Source organism: Lagenorhynchus albirostris, chromosome 5 (assembly GCF_949774975.1).
Source record: "Lagenorhynchus albirostris chromosome 5, mLagAlb1.1, whole genome shotgun sequence".
Lineage (NCBI taxonomy): Eukaryota > Metazoa > Chordata > Mammalia > Artiodactyla > Delphinidae > Lagenorhynchus > Lagenorhynchus albirostris.
In genome coordinates this window covers 79,337,251-79,361,634 of record NC_083099.1, presented here as the reverse complement: position 1 = coordinate 79,361,634, position 24,384 = coordinate 79,337,251, and the positions used below count along the sequence as shown (strand labels likewise).

The window sequence follows — 24,384 nt, the reverse complement described above, 5'->3', positions numbered from 1 at the left end:
TTCTTTTCATTCTCTTTTTCTGAGACTCATATTATATGCCTGTAACCACTCTTTTGTATATTTAAACTCTTTGTCTCTCCGTGTTAAATTTGGGGTGAATTCCTCAATGTGAGCTTTCCAGGAACCAGTACTTTCTTCACTGAGTCTAGAGCTCATTCTGTCTATTAAGTAATTTTAAAATTTCGAGGGGCTACTTGAAGAGTAGTTCTATTTGGTCATTTTGCATATCCAACTGTTTTTGATTCATTCATGCCTGTTTTTGTTCCATAATAGCTGCTTCTTTTTATAACTGTTATTCTCTTATTTATCTCTTTGAGCTTCCTTGTTTTAACCATTTTGTTATACTCATTATATATTCATTACAATTAATTTCCTTCTGGAGTGAATTCATGTTCTGATTTCATATTTTATTGACTTTATTTTTTTAGGATTAGATTTCATGGCTATTGGAATTTTGATTTGCAAGCTAATTTTGGGTTGAAATGTTTTTATTATTGTTTGTTTTCAGTCTCTTTTTTTCTCTCCTCCTTTCCTGTGTCTACTTCTCCCAATTCATTGGTTTTGCGATTGTCTCTTCACTTGGCCCCCTGGAATTCTGTTTCAGAACCAGATTCTCTAAAGGCCATTCAGGGCTCTTGGCCATGGTGATGTCAGAGCTACCTCAGGTCCAGTCACCAGGCCAACATGTGGCTTGGTTCTTTTCCTGCTTTCAAGGTTAGATCTGTGTCCTCTCACCTTCCTAGCTACCTAGACTCTCCTAACTCATAGCTCAGGCAGTTTCTGGCTAAGGTGATGATCCTAATTGAGGTCCCTTGTCCCAAGTGGAGTAGACTTCCAGTCACAAAGCCTTCACCACCTAATTCTGGACTTGGAGACTGGCAGGTCCATGGCTTTAGCCTTACTCACTCTTTGGTATTTTGTTGTTTTTTTTTCTCATCCTTGGAGACAGCAATCTTTTTTTTTCCGCCTTGAACTCTGCAATGTTATTTTTATTTTCTTTTTCATAGTTTATCTTTACCATGTATTTGAGGGAAGAATAGCAATGCCAAAGTGTGAACTCCCTGTCCCATCTTATTAGAAGTCCAGCAATTGTTTTTAAAAAATCTCCCTTGCCAACCTTTCAATTTTCTGTGACAAAGTGACCATTAATTAAAACATAGGCCATGGGTTGTAATGTTTAAGGTATGAATGGGAATTTTTGTAATTAGCAAAGTTAGAATGACTTGCTGATTCTAAAAATAGAGTAAGATTTTCTTTGTCAAGGGTTAAACTATTCTTACAGAATCTAGAGCTCAGTACCTGAATTGATTTGAAAATTCTGTGGTCCCTCAGAACCTAAAATCCAGAAAAAGCTAAGCATATTCTCTTAAGATCTTGAGGAAGATATATAATCATGGGATTTTAGAGTTCAAAGGAACATCAAAGATCACATATTGTAGACCTCTCACTTCTGGACCTGGAAAAGGAGACGCATAGAGAAAGCTTTTGCTCGAGGTTACATGGTATTCTGGTAGCAAAGCTAGAGCCTGAGTAATTGGGTTCTCCTAGGTTTGTATTTCTCCAACAAAGTTGTCTGTGGCATATATCAGAAGTGATAGAACTAGGATACTTGATAAATGAGTTCTACTGCGATGCTTAATTATTTACAAAGTAGAGGCATTTCACAGAACAAATCACATCCAGGTTATAAGGTCTCAATTTCAATCTACTGTGCTTTTTTCAAATACAAATATGTGCATACCAGCATTTCTTGCTTCAGACAGAAAGCAGTTAGCCAGGATGCTCCTTATTCTATCGCTCACATGGTCTTATTATATCCAATTTAGATAAATACAGGAGAATAAAAAATAAGAATAGAAATGAAAATAGAAGTATTGTGGGGACTTCCCTGGTGGTGCAGTGGTTAAGAATCCGCCTGCCAATGCAGGGGACACGGGTTTGAGCCCTGGTCCAGGAAGATCCCACATGCCACGGAGCGACTAAGCCTGTGCGCCACAACTACTGAGTCTATGCTCTACAGCCTGCGAGCCACAACTACTGAGACCGTGTGCCACAAGTACTGAAGCCCGTGCGCCTAGAGCCCGTGCTCCACAACAGCTGAAGCCACCGCAGTGAGAAGCCCGCGTACTGCAAGGAAGAGTAGCCCCCGCTCACCGCAACTAGAGAAAGCCCGCGTACAGCAACAAAGACCCAACACAAAAATAAATAATAAAATAAATTTATGTAAAAAAAAGAAGTATCGTGTATTTCAAGGTCCACAGTTACAAGCATCAGAACGTGACTCTAGCTGATTAAACAGAAAAATAACTTATTACTAGGGTTTTGTGTAGCTCACAAAATCATTGGGAAGGCTAGAATCAGGCCTGAGAATAAGCTTCCAGAAACAGGGCCCCAAACTTTAGAAGTAGCCTGCTGAGAAAACCACTACTGTTTCAAGCACTGAGCAATGGGTGCTATAGTGAACTAGTTGCTTAGAGGAACTTGGCTTTACTGAAACTACAACTGCCACTAGCATCAGTGCTATTTCTGTGTAGAATACACCATGCTTTAAATGACACCTGCTGGAATTGTGCAGTGTGTTGATACTCCTCCAGTCATGGGAGATCAGTTATAACCCTACCAATTCTGAAAGCCAGTCACCTCTCTTGCCATCCTGAGTAGCAAAATATGCAAAGCTTCTTTCTTCAAGCAGGAATCTGCTGTGCTTTGTTATGTCTAATTGATGTACTACAGCTCACACCTCAAGCTAGCTGCAAATGAGGGGCTGGGGAAGCTAGTTTTCTGTTTTCTATCTTGTAGAGCCAGGGCTCTGAACATGGAAGCTTCCCCAAATATCTCAACAATGATCAGGTACCAAGCAACTAGGAAGTTTGCCAATGTTTTCTACATTTAATAAATTAAAATTGGTAAACAAACAAAGAAGCAGAAGTGTTCATGGGGGTGCATGGGGACAATCCATTGTGCTAGATAGTCTCCATTTACTCCTCTAAATCCATTTTCCATCCTTCTCCACCCTGCACTGTGCCACGAGAGGCTGACTTATGTGTACTTCATCAACCAGCTTCCTTGCCTTCTGCCTCCAGTTAGGTTTGGCCAGTGGGAGGGGCTGGCGGAAGATGGGAAGGTAGCAGAAGGGCAAGGTTTGGGTGTTTATTACCCCAGTTCCCTTCTGGCTGAGTTGCAGGTTGTTTCTATCCTGAAGGCCCCTGTTGGGTGACCCTCTCCTACAGCTGGAGTTCTGGCCATCACTCCTTTCTCCTGCCCCTCCATGTTCAGCGGTTCCCACCATTGCTAGCTGGGGCACTTACCCACCCCTTGTGACTTCCCTATCCTCTCCATACCTTGTAAATAGCTTCTTTAAACTCTCCCCAATTATCCTATTTGCATGTTTTATCAGTTCCCTGCCATGATCCCAAATAACAAATACATCCATCCCCACTGTGGCACATGCCTGACCTTATTTTCTCATCTCACCAGTAAAATTCCAGAATATATTTCCTTTTGTTTTCTTCTCAAACCCAAATCACTGATTAATTGAATTAGATGAAGACAATATTTAAAACAGGACAGTAGGAGAAACATATCATTAAGGTTTCAAAATTTATTTTCTATAGTGATAGCCAAGTTCTTTTCATTCCTGGCCATGCATCATAAAAACACTTAAAAATTCATGAACTTGGGGCTCCATTTCAAACCAGAAGGAGGGAGACCAAGTCATATATATCTTTTTAATAAGTATATCAGCTGATTCTGAGACAAATCACAGATAGATGCTAGGGAAGAAGGATTCACTGAAACAATACAAAGTGGTAAAAACTGCTCCCACCTTTCCACATATTCCAATGGACATATTTCCTCCTTTGAGAGTATCACAACTCTGAGAAAGCTAAAATTAGTACCCTGAGTGGATTTTTTTAACAGAGAGAAAAATTGTACCTGTCTGAATTCTCATAAAACTCTATAAAGGGTTTCCTTGCTTAAATAGCTGTTTCCCCAGTTGTTTCTGATTGATGGATAACTTATTCTCACATTCTTACAGGTGGCTTAGCTATTTCTGTCACCTGTAACATAAAATCCTCTGCACATAAAACCTTTAGTAATATGATACAGTAATGAATCCACTGAAATTTCCACTGTATTCTGCTTAGAAAAAAAGAACACCCCAAGAAAACAAGGTCATATAAAAGTAACAAAAGAGTCAACTGGCAGTAGAGGTACAACCACTGCCTTACATCTACTCTTAGAATCATGTATGGGATCACTGATCTCAGAATGACGGATGCGGGGCCTGCATTATCTTCAGTCTTTAAAATCTGTTTTATTATGTTCAATATTTACTAAATGTCTTTTATATGCTCAGTTCTCCTCCAAGTTTTACAGGGAATGAAAAAGTATGATCTATGGTGTGTGCCCTTAAGGAGCTTAGAATATAATGGGAACACCAGTGAAAATTATTGAAATATTAAATGCTAAATGGTATGGCATTCAATGAAGAGAAGTTCAGAGAAACCTGTTATGTTCCTGTATGATACATACTTCAGTGTTTCAAACTGGTCAACAAGCTTCGACCAGTCAATCTCAGTGGATGACCCAAGTGGCAACTGTGGCCACATCTCTCTTCCCAAGGCTTCTCCTAATATGGCTTGAAATTGTTATATTTTTAGCATCTACATCGTAGAACTGCTTCTACAACGATGATTCTAACACTAGGTTTCTTATATCCTGCACTTATGCAATTCATGTTCTGAACCTTTAAATAAATGTTTATACTCTTCCCTAGTCCATTATTCTGGTTGTGTGAGGCCAATTGTTCCAATTCATTAAGATAATTTCAACCCTATTTCGATCAATTTATTAGCTTACCCTCCTAACCCTGGTCCACTGAAACTTCAACTTGGATATACCTTAATTATAAGAAACTTCATTGCACTGTGAAGTTTGTGAAACCTTGTTGTTTTTATCTTGTTTTATCATCAATGTCTCAGGGAAGTGCTCATTCTCTTTCTCACAGGGGCCCTGAAGCTCAGAGCAGCAAGGTGACTTACTAGCAAGCGCAGAGGATACATGTCTTCAGAGTAGTGCCTTGGTGCCTTTTTTCTTTAAAATATTATATATTTTTAAAATGATCTAATTTCTTTTTTAATTAAAAATTTTAAATGTATTTTTAATTTTACGGTAACATGCTAAATAACATTAACGTTGCACAAAACCAAACACCATAGATTAAGTGAACATCCCCTTTGGCCCTTCTTCCTCTAACCCCATGTTCCTCTCCAGAGGCATTCACCCAATGTGGCTTGGAATGTATTCTTCAAGACTTTTCCCATGCACTTCTTTACTCCTAGAAATAGTTCATTTTGTGGGATATCATACTGTACTTGTTTTTCTGAAATTTGCCATTTCACTTCATAATATATTTTAGAGTCCTTTCCATTTCAGCATTTACATATACTAGTCATTTTTTTATCTGATGCACAGTGTTCCATTGTAGGGATGTGTATTACTTATTTAACTTTCCTCTTGTTGATAGACATTAAACTTGCCTTTCCGTTTTGCTATTAAAAAAATACTGTAACAAATACCTTGTACCTGATTCTTTGGATACACTTGTGGGAATTTCTCTAGGCTATGTACCTGGAAATGGAATTGAAAAGGTATATGCTTTTCAAATGTTGATAACAAATGCGAAAATTGTCCTGCAAAAAGGCCTTCCAATGTATCTTCCTGCCAATGTGCACAAGGGGAGCATTCTCCCACACTTTCAGTAACATTGATTAGTACAAATTCCTTTAATTTTTACTAACCTGAATTGCTCCAATTCCTAATGCAGCTGAGGAGCTATTTCCTTTTCTATGAATTTCTCATTCTTTTCACAATATTCTCTTTACTCTGTTTTATAGTGTCTTCATATGCACCTTCCCAAAAAAGTGTTGAATAGGAAAAGAACATGTACAGAGCTACACATTACAGCCTTAGAGGCCTTCCTCTATGATGGACATGGATCAATGAACAGACATTTGAATGCAATTGTCTGGTCAGCAGTGGATCCCTCTAACCAGTGTACAAACTGCGCAACATCCCTCCATCTTGTTCAAACGAATTATTATGAGCATCTTTGCAAAATATCATGCTGAAAAAAGATTAATTATGCCTGGTATTCTTACATTCTATCTATCTTTTAGCTCTATCGGAAAATAACATGAAGTAAATTCAGTGTCTTAACGCTTAGTTCACAAACGTTTATGTAATATGCATTCTAGAATACTGCAGAAAGTAATGCTAAGCTCACTCTATAGATTCCATAATCCATTTTTTCTCCTTTTAGAAAATCTGTATTTTTGCCTGGCTTAGATTTCTGGCACCTGTCCTATTTTCTATTTCCCTGAGACCTGCAAAGCCTGCATACCAGTTCTCTCTGACTCTCTCCTCATTGAGATTGGGCTTCAATTTATTCTCTGTGATATCTATTATACCCTTCTCAGTTTGAAGATCATGTTCCTTATTGGAGAAGAAAGAAGCAATTGAGTAGCTTTGCCTTTTCTCCGTTATCGTTTAACAGAATCTTCTCTAAGCAGTCAGCTTATCTGTTCCTTCATCTTGCTTCAAACTGTGTGTGTGTTTTTAAAGCCCTTTCTGTGGTCCTTACCATTTAGCACTCCTCACCTCATTCTGGATTTTTGCCTTCTGTCACTTTCTTACAATGTTTTTATAACTTTTTTATTCATCTTGGTTTGTGACCTTTCATTTTTTGTATGTGTCACTTCAAAACACAGACTCATTGGAGAATTCCATGTTGGATCAAATTGGCTTCTGCAGGTAATTAGTATAGTACAAAGTTTAATTTTTCTCAGTTTCACAATTAAGAAAAACCAACGTCCTTTTTACTGCCTCTGGCCTTGGGGTTATATTTATATTTCTATGAACTTGTTGAAGTTTGTTTTCCTAAAGCCTCAATTACATGTCTATTATGATGAAAGGTTCTTTTTTTTTTTTTTCTATTACAGATTCTAGAATGACATGATTCCTTTCTTTCTTCTTCAGGAAGGCAAGGACTGCATTTTATTTCAAGTTTGTTAAAAGATTTCTTTTATATAAACATCACCAACAAATCCTTCCTTGCTGGTCAGATTGAGTCTAGCATAGCAGTTCTCTTCATTCCTTCTTGTACTTTTTTAAAGATGAAATTATTAGGAAGGCAAGTCAAGGATGTATTAAATTCTAAGATTGTTGTAGAGATTTTGAACAGCCATCCAAGTAGTTGAAGTAAATAACAATATTACTTCCTGCCTCTGTGACATTTTTATCATTTGATTTAGGGAAGCATCCTCCTGTTGAGCCTGGCATTCTTAGCATGTTCCCACAAATGACAGTACTCTATCACTCTCATTTAATCCTCTCCATATGCTGTATACTGTACTTGTGGATTCCATACATTTGCAGTTTTGACACTATGTATATATGGTGGTACTATATATCCATTTTTATCAGATATGTTTACATTGAAAAACATACCATTTCATTGCTTAAACCAGTTTCATTTCCCCAAGTCTCAGTAAGATCTATGAAATTATACTTATCTGTGAGGTGGATGCTATGATGTGCCACCCATTCCCCTTCAGGAATAAAGGAATTATTACTCAAGCTACTGGGAATGACACTGAAGCTGGTCTTCACCTGTTAGTCTCTTCGGGGACTGTCTCAGCTAGGGAGAGCTGCCTCATCTTCCAAGGCCATGCCCCTTCCAGGGTGGCCTGCATCCAATGACTGACTGATGTGGGGATAAAGGCCAGGCCTTCTTGCCTCAGTTCAGGATAGCTCTGAGGGTCATCCTCAACAAGGTTGGCTGAGACATTCCATTGAGACGGCACAGAAACTCCACTTCTCCCTCTGATCAGTTCTGCTTCTTTCCTTCCAGTTCACAGGTGTTAATCCCAAGAGCACTCCTTAATAAGCTTCCTGCAAGCTAATCTCTGTCTCAGTGCTTGTTTCCTGAGAAATCCAACCTGGGACAATTTGCTTATCTTAAACTGTCAGTTATATTGTATTACCTTATACATTGAAACATGAAAAATTGAGCCTTAAATATTATTCCCAGTCTGGTTCTCTGTTATTTTCTTACAATTACTGGGCTTCTCTTTCTCCCACTGTGAATCTTTTTTCTATGTCGTTCATAATAACTTCCATTCATGTGATTTAGAAGTTTCTTCTGAGTCTTTTTCTCCCTTCCCTTCAAACTTCATGTGGAGCCCTTTGGCTAGTAAGCTTTGTCCCTAAAACATTTTTTTTTAATCTTCCTAACCTGCGTCCCTTGCTTTGCCGGGAATCTGTCATTTTGGTATTATAAATCAGAGTTGAGAAGAAAAATATTGACACCATCTTCTGAGATACTTATTCACTTCCAGTAATCTTCTTAATCCTCCAAAGGCACAACTTCCAAGTGGAAGAGCTAAGATAGTGCTGGTACATTCAGTCCTCTGCCTGTAACCCTCCCCATCCAGCAGCTCAGTGTCCACTGTCTGAGGGTTCATTGCTGAGGATTCAGTGTGAGATACTGCCTCTCACGAGAGGGCCCAGGGGGCTCTGTCCTCGGAGGTGTTCTTGGGGGCCAATGAGCCCAGTGTGTCAGTTTGGGTCCTCCAGGAAGCATAATGGGACAGAGTCAAGAGTTCAAGAGTCAAGATAAAGGGGGTGGAAGCAGGCTAGGGCAGGGAAAGGTTTCAGACTGGGAGGTAGGTCTGACACCTGTGAAAGGAGAGAAGGGAAGAAGCATAACTGGGCAGGGAAAGCTGCAGCTATGCTGCAGACCTAACCACCTTGTTTATATACAACAAATATATGGTAGCAATTCAGGCAAAAAGAGGCACAGCACCCATACTCCAAGTCCTACAACATCTGCCTCAGAAAGTATGCTTTCTTGGTCTTAAATCCTTCCTCATAAATAAAGAATTTTATTATTAGTAGTGGCTAACATGTAAGTACTGATTACTATCCACGGACTATTCTGCATATATTATACATGAATTCATTTGCTAATTACAATAAAAAACTCTGAGGTAGGTACTATTGTTTCATCCATTTTGCAGATAGTAAAACTGAGGGAAACAGAAGTGCAACGACTTTTCCAAGGTCATATAACCAACAAAAGGTGAAGCCAGGGCGTAGATGTAGGCATCCTGGTCCAAGCCCACCTAGGAACCCCTAGACCACACTGCCCAGTGAAAGATTCATCAAGCCTCCCTATGGTGCCTCAAGAAGACTTAAAGGAAGAGTCAAGAATAGGTGGTTACTTGATAAAATTTAAGACCAAGAAATGTCCTGTGCCAGGTGGTGGGATCTCCTATTTGCTTCTCCCAATGGGAACCAATATTGCCATATGCCGGACCTTTTCACAAGGGCTGCTGATTCTGGGGCTTCTGAGAAGGCTCTTTTAAGACTGAAGGTTGGTTTTCCTCTAAATTGTTACTTTCCCCTCCCCCTTTCTAAGCAGCTTTGGCCTATAAGCAAAGCAATTAATACCTGGAAAGGAGTTCACTTCCCCAGTGGCATTCTACAATAATGTATTTCTTCCTACCTGTTTGCCAGGACTATTCAGTGAGTCTCTCGGTCTAGGGACCTGTGAGAAGCCTCTTAAATTCACTTTGGTTTTTGTAAATTGTTATTTCCTACCCTTAGGAAATAAGCAAAGCAGTGAATGCTTAGTAATAAATTAACATGGAAAGTACACTAATTCATTTTAGAAAGATTTTTCTACTGGAAGGTTTTTTCAGTTAACCTTCCATCTCCCATTACCCAGAAAATTAAATTAATAAGAATGTCCAATTCCCTGAGCAAGTTGGTCTATTCGTATTTCAATGTACAACAAAGGTAATATTTATGGTCGTTAATCTAATTTTTCTCTAGAGAATCTATTCATTTGATTAATGCTTCTCCTTGCAACTCTCTCACTTACCTTGTGAATCCCTCCAATCCAGTTTTTCCTTGTCTGAGAATGGTTTAAGAATTCTGCCCCGAATATAAGAAAATGTTCATGGAAGTGGTCCATGGAATACCTACCACAGAGGAGCTACTCACAGGATAAGGAAATCCACATCATTGTTCTCATCATCTAAAGCAGGGTAGTTAGACATCTGTGAGGTTCTGGTTTGTGTTCCAGCACTGGCTGGACAATACTGACTGGCCACAATATTGTATAACATATAGTAACAGCTGTTAGGTTTAACTGTGAACCCAATGCCGTGTCCTTTCACCAAGTTTGTGGATGTAATATTTATAAGATTCCTCAAAGCTTGTGGAGCATTTCCTAGGTTCCAGGGAAGCTAGGACATAATCATAGTCCATGACCACCTACATTAGCTCACCTTAGGGACAGTGTTCAAAAAGGCAGAACTACTGAATGAGAATATTCAGAGTTGGGCCCAGGCATGTGCGTTTTATAATTATTAAGCACACTGGAGTTTGAGAACCATAGGCTAGCCACTGTAAATGGTATAAGTTAAGAATCAACTGAGGGTGGAATTTTTTGCAGATATTCACAACCTGATTCTAAAATTTATATGGAAAGGCAAAGAAATTAAAATAGTAAAAATGTCACCAGCAAAGCCTGTTAACAATTCCTGGGAAATAAAAATAAAATCTGGGTAATAAAATAAAGTCTAACCTTTTCCTTTTCCTTTGTGGTTAGTCTAGTTTCACTTGCTCAGAGGGTGCTGCGTGCTGAGGCCTCGCACCTGGCACTCCAGACCAGAGTTCCTAGTGCGAAATGGTTGCACCAACACCTCAGTTGGGGGTGTGCGTGTGCAAAGATGCTGAACCCGCACTGCAATCTGGAGCATGGGCAACACAGCTGTGCCTGGACCCTCGAGAACTCCACCCCTATCCCTGCTGATGAGATCCCTATAAGGCAGCCCCTCCCACGGCCTTTCAGGGAGAGCAAGTGCTCTAGAGCATAAGCTTGTTACCTCTCCATCCTCTGATGAAAGAATAAAGCTTCCCTTTACTTCTGGCCCGAACTCAGTCTCCTTCTATTGGCTCAAATGACACCATCCAGGAGGACCCTTGTTGGGATCCAACTCAAAAGGATCGGGAACAAATTTTGACACCACAGGTGGGACGGACTGTGGCCTTTTTGCCTGCACCTATCCACTAGGCTCCAGGCTTACCCTGGCTCCAGCGGGAGGATGGTGAAGGCTTTGGGAGGTTCGCAAAGGTGAGACTGGGAAGAGGCCCAGGTAATAAGGACCGCCTGACAAAACGGAATGAGTTGTTCAGGGAAAGCCACAAGGGATGCCTGAGTGAGAAAGGGTCCCAGTGTAGGTGTGCGACTGGTGACTTGACCAATTCCAGCACTAGTTTCTCTGAAATGGGCTGGGGAGCCTGGGCTGGGGAGCCCTGTGAGCCACTCATAAGACCAGGAACTCCTTTATCGGGAAGCCCTGTGAGCTGCTGACAAGAACAGGAAACACCCACCACCTGACCTCTGCCCTCTTCTGCCTATGAGGCGAACCTTAGGCAATTCTTTATTGACCGAGGTTCCAGGGGCTCCCCTCCCCAGTGATCCGGTGAGTACCCTATGGGAACCCCTCATGTTTTTAGCTCTCAGCTGATGAGAAGTCAGAAAACTTTTTGGCCAAAAGGAGGAAAGAGAAGACCACTGCCTCAGATAGCTGTGCCACTCCCTAACGGACCAGGTGGGCCAGGAACTAATGTGGCTAAGCTGCTCTGGCCCAGAGGTGGTCCTGTCTAACTTCCTCTGGGATGTTCTGACTGAGGGGGGACTAACTATCTCAAGCACAGGCCGTTACAAATTCAAGGGGGACCCCCAGTTATATCGAGGCCATGCCATTTGGACATCTCGTATTTTGGTCTTTTGAGGAATCCATTAAGAGTTTGGTGCTGGTTCCAAATTTCCTGAACTGGAAATCTTATTCGGGTCAAATCACGTGCCAAATGTGTGCCAATAAATCACTCCAACGGCCCCCTCAGTGGTGGGAGACAAATCCAAAACAGAGCATCTAAGGTACGGGGAACCAAACGTCCACTATACCGAAGGACAGCCTGTTAGGGTGCATCCTGCAGAAACATTCGGTCTTCTATGTAATACAGCCCGGCCCCAATGCCAGCTGGGAGACGGGGAAAGTTGGCCCATCAACAGGTCACCAACTAGTGTGACCTACCTAGGCTTCATTCTCACAGAAGGTCAGAGAAGCCTACCCCAGGAAAGAAGCCTACCCCAGTTCTGCCTCTCCTAAAACTAGAAGACAGCTTAGAGGTTTCCTGGGGATGGTCAGTTTTTGCCCTATCTGGACCCCTAACTATGGTCTAATGTCTAGGCCTCTATATGAAATGTTCAAAGGAAAAGATGATGATCCTTTTGAATGTAATGCAGAGTGCCAAGGGGCCTTTCAAGAATTAAAAAAGCCATTATTGCAGGTCTCTGCCCTGGTCCTCCCAGATTTAGCTAAACCCTTTGACCTTTTCATTCCCGAGAGAAGAGGAATCACCCTTGGGATATTAGCTCAAAAACTGGGACCCCTTACTGGGGTGGTTGCTTATTTCTCTAAACAATTGGATCAGATTGCTAAGGGATGGCCTCCTTGCCTCTGGGCAGTAGCAGTTACTACGACCCTGCTAAAGGAGGCTGAAATTTAACGTTTGTCGGCCAATCATTATATGGACTCCACACCAGGTCCACACTTCAGTAACTTCTAAGGGAACAGAACGGTTATTCCCCAGAAGGTCGATTCAAGTCCAGGCTATGCTTTTAGACAACCCACTTGTTACCACGAAAACCTGACACATGCTAAATCCTGCCACCTGCTACCCTGGAGGATGACTGTATAGAAATGGGGCCCCTGGAGCATGACTGTGTAGAAACCATACACATTATCTATTCCAGTTGCCCTGACCTAGGAAGCGATCCTTTCCCAAATGTCGAAGAGGAATGGTTCACAGAGCAGTTTTATGGGAGAGGGTAAAAGGCTACCAGGATACGCATTAACCTCCCAGACCAAAGTCATAGAGGCACTACCCCCAGGGACTTCAGCCCAAAAGGCTGAGTTGACAGCCCTCACTCGAGCCTTGGAGCTCAGGTCAGGGAAGATCTTAAATGTTTACACAGATTCTCAGTATGCATAGGCCATCCTACAAACAAACACACACACACACGGGGCTATTTGGAAGGAAAGAGGTATGCTTACTGTGGAGAATAAACAGGTGAAACATGGCATAAGCATACTGACACTCTTAGAAGCAGTACAGCTTCCAAAAAGTGGCAGTGATTCATTGCAGGGGGTCACCAAAAGGGGGATGCAGAGGTTATAAAGGGAAACAAGGAAGACGCAACTGCCAAAAGGGTGGCCCTAGAAACAGTAACTTGGCAACGACCCCTCATACCTTGAAGGCCAGATCCATCCAATTATTCCCCAATCTACACAAAGGAAGAATTAGAGCCTGAAAATGGAGCTTCAGTAGAGATCCAGGAGGCCATGTGTGCCTACCTGATGAACATGGGCAATACTTCTTTCCCTAAACTGCAGCTTGTCAAGCCGTCAGGGAGGCTCATCAAGGAACTCACTATGGGAGAGAAGCCCTATATAATTGGTCATTTGAGGTCATGCTAACTCCTGGCGTGAAAAGTATCATCAGTCGGATAGTTGAGACCTGCCCCATCTGCACAGTGAACAACCCCAGCACCAGACCCCCCAGAGGTCCCCACATAAGGTCCATCAGACCAGAGAAACATATCCTGGAGAAAATGCAGGTTGATTTCACCGTCATGCTGAGAGCATCAGGCAACTTCAGGTATCTCTTGGTGCTAGCGCATAGTTTTCAGGGTGGGTAGAAGTGTTCTCTGCTGGCAGCCAAAGTGGCTAAATTATTCCTAAAAGAGATAATCCCCAGGTTTGGGCTCCCAGGATCCCTACAAAGTGATAATGGTCCAGCATTTGTCTCTCAAGTGACAAAGGGATAACGAGTGCCCTGGGCATAAAATGGACCTTGCACTCAGCCTGGAGACCCCAATCACCAGGGATAGTAGAGAGATCCAATCAGACCTTGAAACAGGCCTTAGCCAAGCTATGTCAGGAAACTCAAGAAAATTGGATTCAGTTGCTTCTAATTGCCCTGCTCGGTATTCGGTTAACTCCAAGAGATAGGTTAAAGTTTAGTGTATTTGAACTCATGTATGGTAGACCCATTCCCAAGCCTGAGACAAGGGACACTTTAACCCCCTTGAAATGGGACAACTCAAGTATACCCTCCAGATAGGAGAAACCATGAAAGCCCTCATGAAATATGTAAAACCAGGTGCTGCCTGCACCCACTGACCTTGCCCTGCACCCCTTCTGGCCAGGAGCCTGGGTGAACCTAAAAACCTAGAAAGCTGGCAGTCTGCAAGACCAACTCACTCCTAGGGAGAACAGACTCCACTTGGTAATCTTAACCACCCTTTCCAACCTTAAGTTGCAGGGATCACTCCATGGGTACATCACACTCTAGCAAAGAGGCCCCTGAGCCCCAACCTCTGGAGAAACAACCTGGGGCAATGAATCCCCTTGACTACTCATGTGAACCTCTCTCCGACCCGAAGCTTCTCTTCCAAAAAACAACAAAAGTGTGACCAGGGATATTCAGGCCATGGCAGTGACCCTCAACATCAGGGCACACTTCTGCCTACAGGCAAAAGACCTAGACACCTGCATTTTTAGGAAAGAAAATTGACATGTGACCATTATTCTCTTGCTAGTATTTGGGCCATGTATTATTTATTTATTTATTTTTATTGAAGTATAGTTGATATCCAGTATTATATGTCACAGGTGTACAATATAGTGATTCACAATTTTTAAAGGTTATACTCCATTTACAGTTATTATAAAATATTGGCTATATTCCCCGTATTGTACAATATATCCATGTACCTTATTTTATACCTAATAGTTCGTACCTCTTACTCCTGTACCCCTATATTGCCCCTCCCCCTTCCCTCTCCCCACTGGTAACCACTACTTTTTCAAACTGTCTGGTGCCCTTTGTCTCCAAAAGGTTAGACAAAAGGTGGTCACTCAGGGATACCAACAGTCAGGGCTGACGTCTGGTGACCATCAAATGTATCTAAAAGCAGCTGAGGAGAAGTTCCGCTCCTTGCCCTCAGCAGAAAGCAGTTACTGAAGATGGACCTGCACCCCTCAGTGCCCCTCAAGAATGAGGAGCAGGACAAAAGACAGAGGAGAGATTTGCCACTGGCAAAGCCCATTAACAATTCCCAGGCAATAAAAATAGAATCTGGGTAGTAAGATAAAGTCTTACCTTTTTCTTTTCCTTTGTGCTTTGTCTAGTTTCACTTGCTCATGGGGGGCGGGGGGGGGCAGCGTGCAGAGGCCTTGCACCCAGCACTTCAGACCAGAGTTCCTAGTGTGAAATGGCTGCGCCAATACCTCAGCTCAGCAGGCCGAGTGCAGGGACGCTGCGCCTGACTCAATTCAAGATGGCGGCGGCGGCAGCGCCAGCGCCAGCGCCAGCGACAGCGCCAGCGCCGGTGGACCGTGTGCAGAGACGCTGTGCCCGCACTGTGGTCTGTGGTGATCTGGAGCGTGAGCAGCACAGCTGCATCTGCCAAGCAAGAGCTCCGCCCCCTTCCCACACGGAGGCGATCCATATAAAGCAGCCCCGCCCACTGCTGGCCTTTTTTGGGGAGAGCATGTGCTCTAGAGCGTGAGCTCACATCTCCAATCTTTGATCAAAGAATAAAGATTTCCTTTGCTTCTGAACCGAACTGGGTCTCATTCTATTGGCATGAGTGACACCAGGCAGAAAGACCCTTGTCGGGGACCGACTAGGGAGGGTTGGTAATAAAAACAATTTTGGAAAAAATCAAGGTTGAAGGATTCTTAGTACCTGGTTACAAGACTTCCTAAAAAGTCTTTTTATGTTTTTTTTTTTCTTTTTTTTTTTTTTGCGGTACACGGGCCTCTCACTGTTGTGGCCTCTCCCGTTGCGGAGCACAGGCTCCGGACGCGCAGGCTCAGCGGCCATGGCTCACGGGCCCAGCCGATCTGCGGCATGTGGGATCTTCCCCGACCGGGGCATGAACCCGTGTCCCCTAAATCGGCAGGCAGACTCTCAACCACTGCGCCACCAGGGAAGCCCTAAAAAGTCTTTTTAAATAAAAACTGTGTGGTATTGGTAAAAAGATACGTATACAGATCAGTAAAACAAAATAGAGAATCCAGAAATAGACCCACACAAATATGGTCTATTGGGTTTTGACAAAAGGGCAAATGCAATTCAATGGAAGGACAGTTGTTTCAACAAAAGGTGCAGGAACAATTGGATGCCCAAATGCATAAAGGTGAACCTTAAACCATGCTCCAAACTTATACAAAAATTAACTCAAAATGGATCATGGGCCTAAATAAGAAGGTACAACTATAAAACTTTGAGAAGAAAACATAGGAGAAAATCTTTGTGAGTTTAAGTTAGCCACAGAGTTCTTAGAGTAGCAAAAGCATGATTCCCAAAAGAAAAAAATTAATAAATGGAATTTGATCAAAATTTAAAGCTTTGTAAAGCTAAGTTATAGACTGGGGGAAATATTTCCATATCACATATCTGACAAAGGATTTTTATCCAAAATATATAAGGAACTCTCAAAACTCAACAGTAAGAAAGCAAACAACTCAATTAAAAAATAGGCAGAAGATTCGAACAGATATTTCATTAAAGAAGATAATTCATGGATGGCAAATAAGCACATGAAAAGGTGCTTAGTATCATTACTTGTTAGGGAAATGCAGATTAGTACCACAATGACAAAATACCATACATCTATTAGAATGTCTAAAGCAAAACAAACTGACAAAGTTACAGGAACTCATATATTGCTGATAAGTGGTACAGCTACCTTATAAGAAACTCCGGCAGTTTCTTAAAAAGTTAAACATAGATTTATCATACTACCCCACAATCCCACTCTTAGTTATTTATCCAAGAGAAATGAAAACTTATGTTCACCCAAAACCTGTATGCAAATATTTACAACTGGAAACAACCCAAAGGTCCTTCAGCTAGTGAATGGATGAACAAACTGGAATATCCATACAGTGGAACACTACTCAGCAACAAAGAATTAACTACTGATACAGTCACTGAAATGGATGACTCTCAAAAGCACTTTTCTAAGTGAACTAAGCCATATCCAAAGGCTACACACTGCACCATTCCCTTTATATAACAATCAGGAAGGGCAAAACTACAGGGACAAAGAATGGACCAGTGGTCTCCAGGGACTAAGGGAAAGGGGAGTTTTTTGACTACAAAGAGGCAGCATGTATGATGGAGTTTTTTAGGGTTATGGAACTGTTCTGTATTTTAATTGTGGTGGTTACAGGGCTTTTTATGTTTGTCATGATGCAGAACTGTATGCCAAAAAGTGTGAATTTTACTTATATGAATTAAAAAAGAAGAATCAGCTAAGGCATATCTCATTAAGACCTGCCAACAAATTGAAACCAGTATTTATTAAGCACCTATTATGAGTAGGGCCTGGACTAGTGGTATGAGGAAAACAAAGCCTTCTAATAAGCTCCTTCTCTCTGTAGACACCAGTCCACTGGAAGACACAAACAGGTACACAAATAACTACTATTTACTTAGGATATGTGCCTAACAAAGGAACAGTGAAGGTGTAAATGGAGAACACTGGATTCTTACAAGGAGAATTGTAAGCTTGGAGAAGTGTAAGGCTGAATCACAGCAGAAATAAATCAGATTGTACACTCATCAAAAATCAGATGGGAAAAGGTTATGAGGATGGAAAAATGTGATTACTGATCAGGGAGGGTAAGGTAATAAAAGCAAACTAAATGTAATGAGATTGAATCAATGCATGTAATGCTAGTTTTTAAAAAGGCAAGTCAAATAATTCACTACTGATTCCCCACCAGGAAGGGAAATGAATAGATAAAGTTTGTGGTATGAAGGTGTGTTGACTTTAGATTTTATGAGCAATTTCTTTATCCCCTCCTCCCCCACAAAAATAGTTCCTCTGAAAACTATTGATGGAAGAAAAGGCAGGTCTTCTGTAAGTTGAATATGAAGGTTATTATCAGAAGAGACCTCCGTCCCTCCTGGGTGCAAAGGAGTCATCTGGTAGTTAGATCCCAAAGAGGACGTTGATATCAAAGAGGTATAAAATGAAAACCCCCCCTTTATAGCATCATGTGTCTGGGGTAGTAGTTCTCAAATCATGGACCCTGGACAGCCACAAAACTTCATTTGGGAACCTGTTAGAAATACAGGCTTTATGCCAAACCTACTGAATCAGAAACTCTGGGGTTAGGCCCAGCAATCTGTTTCAGCAAGCCCTCTGAGTAATTCCGATAAATATTTGAGAATTTTGAGAGTTTGAGAAGATGTCAAAACTGAATGCCGTCTTTAACTATTGTAACCAGCTGAAGCTGAAAAAGGAACATCAACATCTAGTGAGCCCGCAACCAGACCCTCACTGGGCCTAACTAAGGACTCTCCATATCAATGGACAGTGGGGCTTGTTTTAATGGATCATGTTAAGACCTAGGGTCTGGCTCCATTCTATCCAAAGAATTAGTTTTCAACGCTTACTTAGCATAACCACCTTGAATCCCCTCTACCTTTCTAAAGCACTTACAAATTCTGACTTTTTCCCCTCAGCAAACTAGTTGCCGAATTTTTTTTTTTTTTAACTGATGAGTGTTTTCTTGTCAGGCAAAGAAATAAACTTTACTCTGCTTTCTTTTTTTACTGCTAAAGCTCTGGTGGTCTTTGTTTCATTCTTTTACAGAGACCAGGCAGTTAGCAAGTGACTCTGGGATGTAAGTTTGCTTTTTCATCCCTAGACAAGTTCTTTAGACCTATATTCTAATCCTTGTGTCAACCCAAATTGTTGGAAGGCCTTGGGCAAGCTACTTAACATCCCTGCAAGTCAGTTTTCTCATCTGAAAAGAGCAAGCAGGTAATTATCCTACCCACCTCAACTGGCATAATGGCTGTGAAATTGCTAAGTGGGAAGTGGATACACATGTAAGCATTATTATCATTTTGTGGGTCTTTCTCAACACTGCACTCAGTACCCTCAGTTCCCCCCCCCACCTCATCAGAGCACCCCACAGGGAAAGCCTGTAGTCTGGGCATGCTCCAGACTCCTCTGGAGGCCCAGTCAGCAGGGCAACCATCATTGTTTTAGAATTACTCTGGGTGAATGGAATAGCAGAAAACATTCCAGCCTGAGGGATCATGGATAAAGACATTAGATGACTATAAGAATACATTATAGACTTTCCATCAGAACTTGGAAATGACCTGGCAAATCTGTGTGTAGTTTACAATAAGAAATGTTCTTCTAATCCTTGGAATGAGCAATTGGCTTATAGAAAATCTTCTGAGCCTCCCCCAAAGGCTATCCAATGAAGTGTTCTGCATGCAGAGTATCGCATTACCTGACACAAACAAATAGGGTACAGCTGATGTCAGTGTCTAGTGGTCCTAGGAAATAAACTGCTGCTTCTGGTAAATAGGTGGTAATTTATGTTGAATTATTTGCTAAGGGCCAAATTAGTCCCTTGTAGTGTGCACAGCATTTCTGAAGAATTAAAAATAAATGTTTTTCTGCTTAAATAATACCATGATCCAAAGCAATTATAACTGTAATGTATCTGACATAGGAATGATCCTAACTCTTCCCCAGGGCCTTTATGAATAAGAGGATCTTTCTAAAGCATGCTAATGTTAAAAAGAAAGTAGATCTCTAGGCTTGGCTTAAAAGAGGCAAGAAGAGTATAAGTTCAACGAAGAAGGGAAAGTAACTTATTTATCTAGCACTTACTGTGTGCCAGGCACTGCACTAAATGACACATGTTAACCTTATCCTCACAATGATCTGTGAGGTAAGGATATTCCTCTCATTTTAACAGAATAGGACACTGCGGCTCAGAGCAGTTAAGCATCTTCCACAAAGTCAAACAGCACACAGTTTATGGCAGAGCTGAGATTCAAATTCAGTAAGTGGTCTCATCTAGACAGTTGCGACAGCCCCCGTGCCAGATAGTTTCCCTGTGCTCCTCCAGATCCTCTCTATACATTTCTCCATCTTACTCTGTTCCCACAAAGGCTGCACCAACTTGCTTGCTGGTTTCCCATTGTGTTTGGCCAGTAGAGATTATTGGCAGGAGGTGTGAAAAAGGAAGGAGAGTAAGGCAAAGGTTTTTCTGCTCCCCTCCCCAACTCTCTCCTGCTCCACCAACCAAAAGTCTTAGCTCCTCTCTGCACAGGATGCTTCCTCTGCGTTTTGATAACCACTCCCTCCTCTGAGGGCCCTACACCGTGGCCACACCTTCTCAGATCTCCCGGTTTCAGTGTGTCTACAGTTACAGTAAATTTTAGCTCCACCAGCTTATAAGACATCAAAGCTTGGAAATGACAGCCCCTCCATTTTGTTGTTGTTTCGTTACTGGTTCTGATTCAAATGAAGTTGTTGAACGATGGACACATTCTGTGTGTCCTCTACAGTGTTCTAGCTGAACAGCTCCTGGTTCAATGTTTAGAGAGTGTCTTTTCCTCTGGCTACAGCTCCCCGAGAGAAACTAAATGGTTTTTATGAGCAAAAGCACCTCACTGAATCATATGTGGTTTCTGAATGATGGCGTTCTGAGTTTGTTGAAAAATAATCACAGAACCTGACATTTATACAAAGTTCTATAGCTTTACATTTATTACCTTCTGTTTAAGGGTATATTAGAAGCTAGATGTGTGTCCAGAAAAAAATAGCTGAACGCGAAGCTACAGTAGTTATTTTTTTAAAGACAGGTAATGTCCGAACTCTCATCAAGACACATAATAGCTGATGAGTGCTAACTCACTCCTGTTTTCTGAGTGAATTCATTACCCATGACTTCAGAAGAATAAAGAGGAAAGGGAAGCAGACTACTAAACAGGACAGATGCAATAAGTAGTTTTGCACATTAATGCTATATAGGAACAAATAAAACCTTTGGTGATCAGCAAATGTAATAGTTCTAACATTTTCAAAGGTGTCTCTCTTAAAAGTCTAATGGCATGCATAGATGGGCAATAATTTTTAAAAAATTAGTTTCATCATATTTTTGCGCTTGAAATGACACAGCATTTTGGAGTCATCATCTTACCTGAATATAGTTATTCTTTTATTAGAAAATTATAGCACTTAACAAAAGAAAGGAAGATAGAAACGGGTAATGTTTTAAAATATGTTTAATTATGAAATGTCCCCTTTAACCTCTAGCAATACTGCTTACCTCAACATCTACTTTGTCTGATATTAATTTCACAACATCAGATTTACTTTGATTAGTATTTGGGTAGGATATCTTTTCTCATCCTTTTATTTTTCAATCTTCCTCATCTTTCTCTCTAATGTGTGGCTCTGGTTAATAGCATTTAGCTGGTTTCTGTGTTTTTATTTGCTCTGACAAACTTTGTCTTTTAATTGGATCATAGACCATTGACATTTAAAATAATTAATAGTTAATGATACAGTTTAAGTCTAACACTTGCTATTTCTCTCCTATCTGTCCTCTTGTGCTTTGTTCTTTTATTTCTCATTTCTTGCCTTTTTTTTTTAACATCTTTATTGGACTATAATTGCTTTACAGTGTTGTGTTAGTTTCTGCTGTATAACAAAGTGAATCAGCTATATGCATATGTATACCCCATATCCCCTCCCTCTTGCATCTCCCTCTCACCCTCCTTATCCCACCCTTCTAGGTGGTTGCAAAGCACCGAGCTGATCTCCCTGTGCCATGCATCTGCTTCCCACTAGCTATCTATTTTACTTGGTAGTGTATATATGTCAGTGCTACTCTCTCACTTTGTCCCAGCTGACCCTTCTCCCTTCCCGTGTCCTCAAGCCTATTCTCTACATCTGTGTCTTTATTCCTGTCCTGCCCATAGGTTCTTCAGAACCAGTTTTTTTATATGTATTAGCATATGGTATTTGTTTTTCTCTTTCTGACTTACTTCACTCTGTACGAGAGACTCTAGGTCCATCCACCTCACTGCAAATAACTCAATTTCATTTCCTTTTATGGCCGAGTAATATTCCATTGTATATATGTGCCACATCTTCTTTATCCATTCATCTGTTGATGGACACTTAGGTTGCCTCCATGTCTGGCTATTGTAAATAGTGCTGCAATGAATATTATGGTGCATGTCTTTTTTTAAAGTAAATTTATTATTTATTTATTTATTTATTTAATTTATTTTTGGCTGCGTTGGGTCTTCATTGCTGCCCGTGGGCTTTCTCCAGTTGCTGCAAGCAGGGGTTACTCTTCATTGTGGATGGGTTTCTCATTGCGGTGGCTTCTCTTGTTGTGGAGCACGGGCTCTAGGCGCGCGGGCTTCAGTAGTTGTGGCTCATGGGCTCAGTAGTTGTGGCTCACGGGCTCTAGAGTGCAGGCTCAGTAGTTGTGGCACACGGGCTTAGTTGTTCCGCGGCATGTGGGATCTTCCCGGGCCAGGGCTGGAACCCGTGTCCCTTTGTATCTGTCTTTAAGGTGGAAGCCGATAGCACTCTGTGTAAACAGATGGGACAAAGGTCGAGGGGACGCTGGTCAGCTTCTTCCAGGTGGTTGGAGCCTTGCGTCAGGCATGCGAGCCACTGGCAGTGCCGAAGTCCATAGATATGTCCAATCTCATGGGTTAAAGTCTTACAGGACCAAAGCAGCAAAACACTAGTCACTTCAGGAACGTAATAATTATCAAACACTGAGTAGTCACTTGAAGATTTCTTCTGCAGCTTCTTCAGTTTGCCTTTGTAGTGTGAGCTGTAAAAATCACTGCCGCACCTGGCAAAGCTGAATATCTCCACACCATCTGTCAAAGAGGCCTGTCCAAAGACAAAATTCCAGGAGTCTCTTGGGTAAAGATTGATCATTATTCCCACAACACAAAAAGCATCTTCAGGTTTCTTCTTTTTTAAGAACTTCAGGATCTGCCCTGCATGAATCTGTAGGTTCTGCGTGTTATCATTGATTCTAAAGGAACATCTCGTTGCAGAGACAGGAACTGGTTCTAGGAGTTTTACCGTCAAGCCATAGAAAAATGCTTCACAGTAGCCCTTGAGCCATTTCACATATTCTTCACTGATACTTCTGGTGTTTCCTAGCAATCCAATGCACTGTATATAAATATTGTGCTTCTGTGGAGAAGGTGTCTTTCTGTAAAGATCATTGAAAAACTCTTCAAAGTCTTGGGGAGCCTCAGAATGGGAGGTTATCCAGTCTGACTGCGAATGCAAAGTAATGGGTCCAAAGAGATCACTGTTTGGCCGGAAGGCTTCGTCCATCAGACGCTTTTCCCCAGCATCTAACTTCTCATACTGTGACACAAGCGCTGGGTTCTTTGAGATGAGAGCTGTCTTTAGTCTGTGTTCAGAGTGCTGTACTGTTCACATAGTGACAGGCCTCTTCCATTCACATCGCGTGCCTGTGAAGAGATTTCATCCTTCCCTTTGAACGGGTCAGACAGCTGACCCGGTCAGAGGCTTCAGGGAGAGGACGGCTCCTCTCAAGTTTCTGCCTCACCAGAACCGGCATGTCTGCGTCCGGGCAGGAGCGCGTGGTGCGGGTGCCTTCACCCCCGTCACCCTCACGCCATCACCGTCTTCCCGCCGGGCGTCGACGTCACCCGCCCTGCGCCGTGCCCTGTGCCCGACACCGTGCCCCGCCCCTTCGCGCTGCATGTCTCTTTTTGAATTATGGTTTTCTCAGGGTATATGCCCAGTAGTGGGATTGCTCGGTCGTATGGTAGTTCTATTTTTAGTTAAGGAACCTCCATACTGTTCTCCATAGTGGCTGTACCGATTTAATTTAAATTAAAATTTAAATTCCCACCAACAGTGCAGGAGGGTTCCCTTTTCACTAAACCCTCTCCAGCATTTAATGCCTGTAGATTTTTTGATGATGGCCTTTCTGACCGGTGTGCGGGTGATACCTCATTGTGGTTTTGATTTGCATTTCTCTAATGATTAATGATGTTGCGCATCCTTTCATGTGTTTGTTGGCAATCTGTATATCTTCTTTGGAGAAATGTCTGTTTAGGTCTTCTGCCCGTATTTAGATTGGATTGTTTGTATTTTTGATATTGAGCTTCATGAGCTGCTTGTATATTTTGGAGATTAATCCTTTGTCAGTTGCTTCATTTGCAAATATTCTCTCCCATTCTGAAGGTTGTCTTTTCGTCTTGTTTATGGTTTCCTTTGCTGTGCAAAAGCTTTTAAGTTTCATTAGGTCCCATTTGTTTATTTTTGTTTTTATTTCCATTTCTCTAGGAAGTGGGTCAAAAAGGATCTTGCTGTGATTTATGTCATAGAGT

The 24,384-nt window shown here is 41.7% G+C and overlaps 1 pseudogene; it reads right to left on the bottom strand.

Annotated features, from left to right (window-relative positions):
- Nucleotides 1–22,362: 22,362 nt before the first annotated feature.
- Nucleotides 22,363–23,464, bottom strand: LOC132520584 (archaemetzincin-2-like; annotated as a pseudogene).
- Between the last annotated feature and the right edge of the window lie 920 nt (nucleotides 23,465–24,384).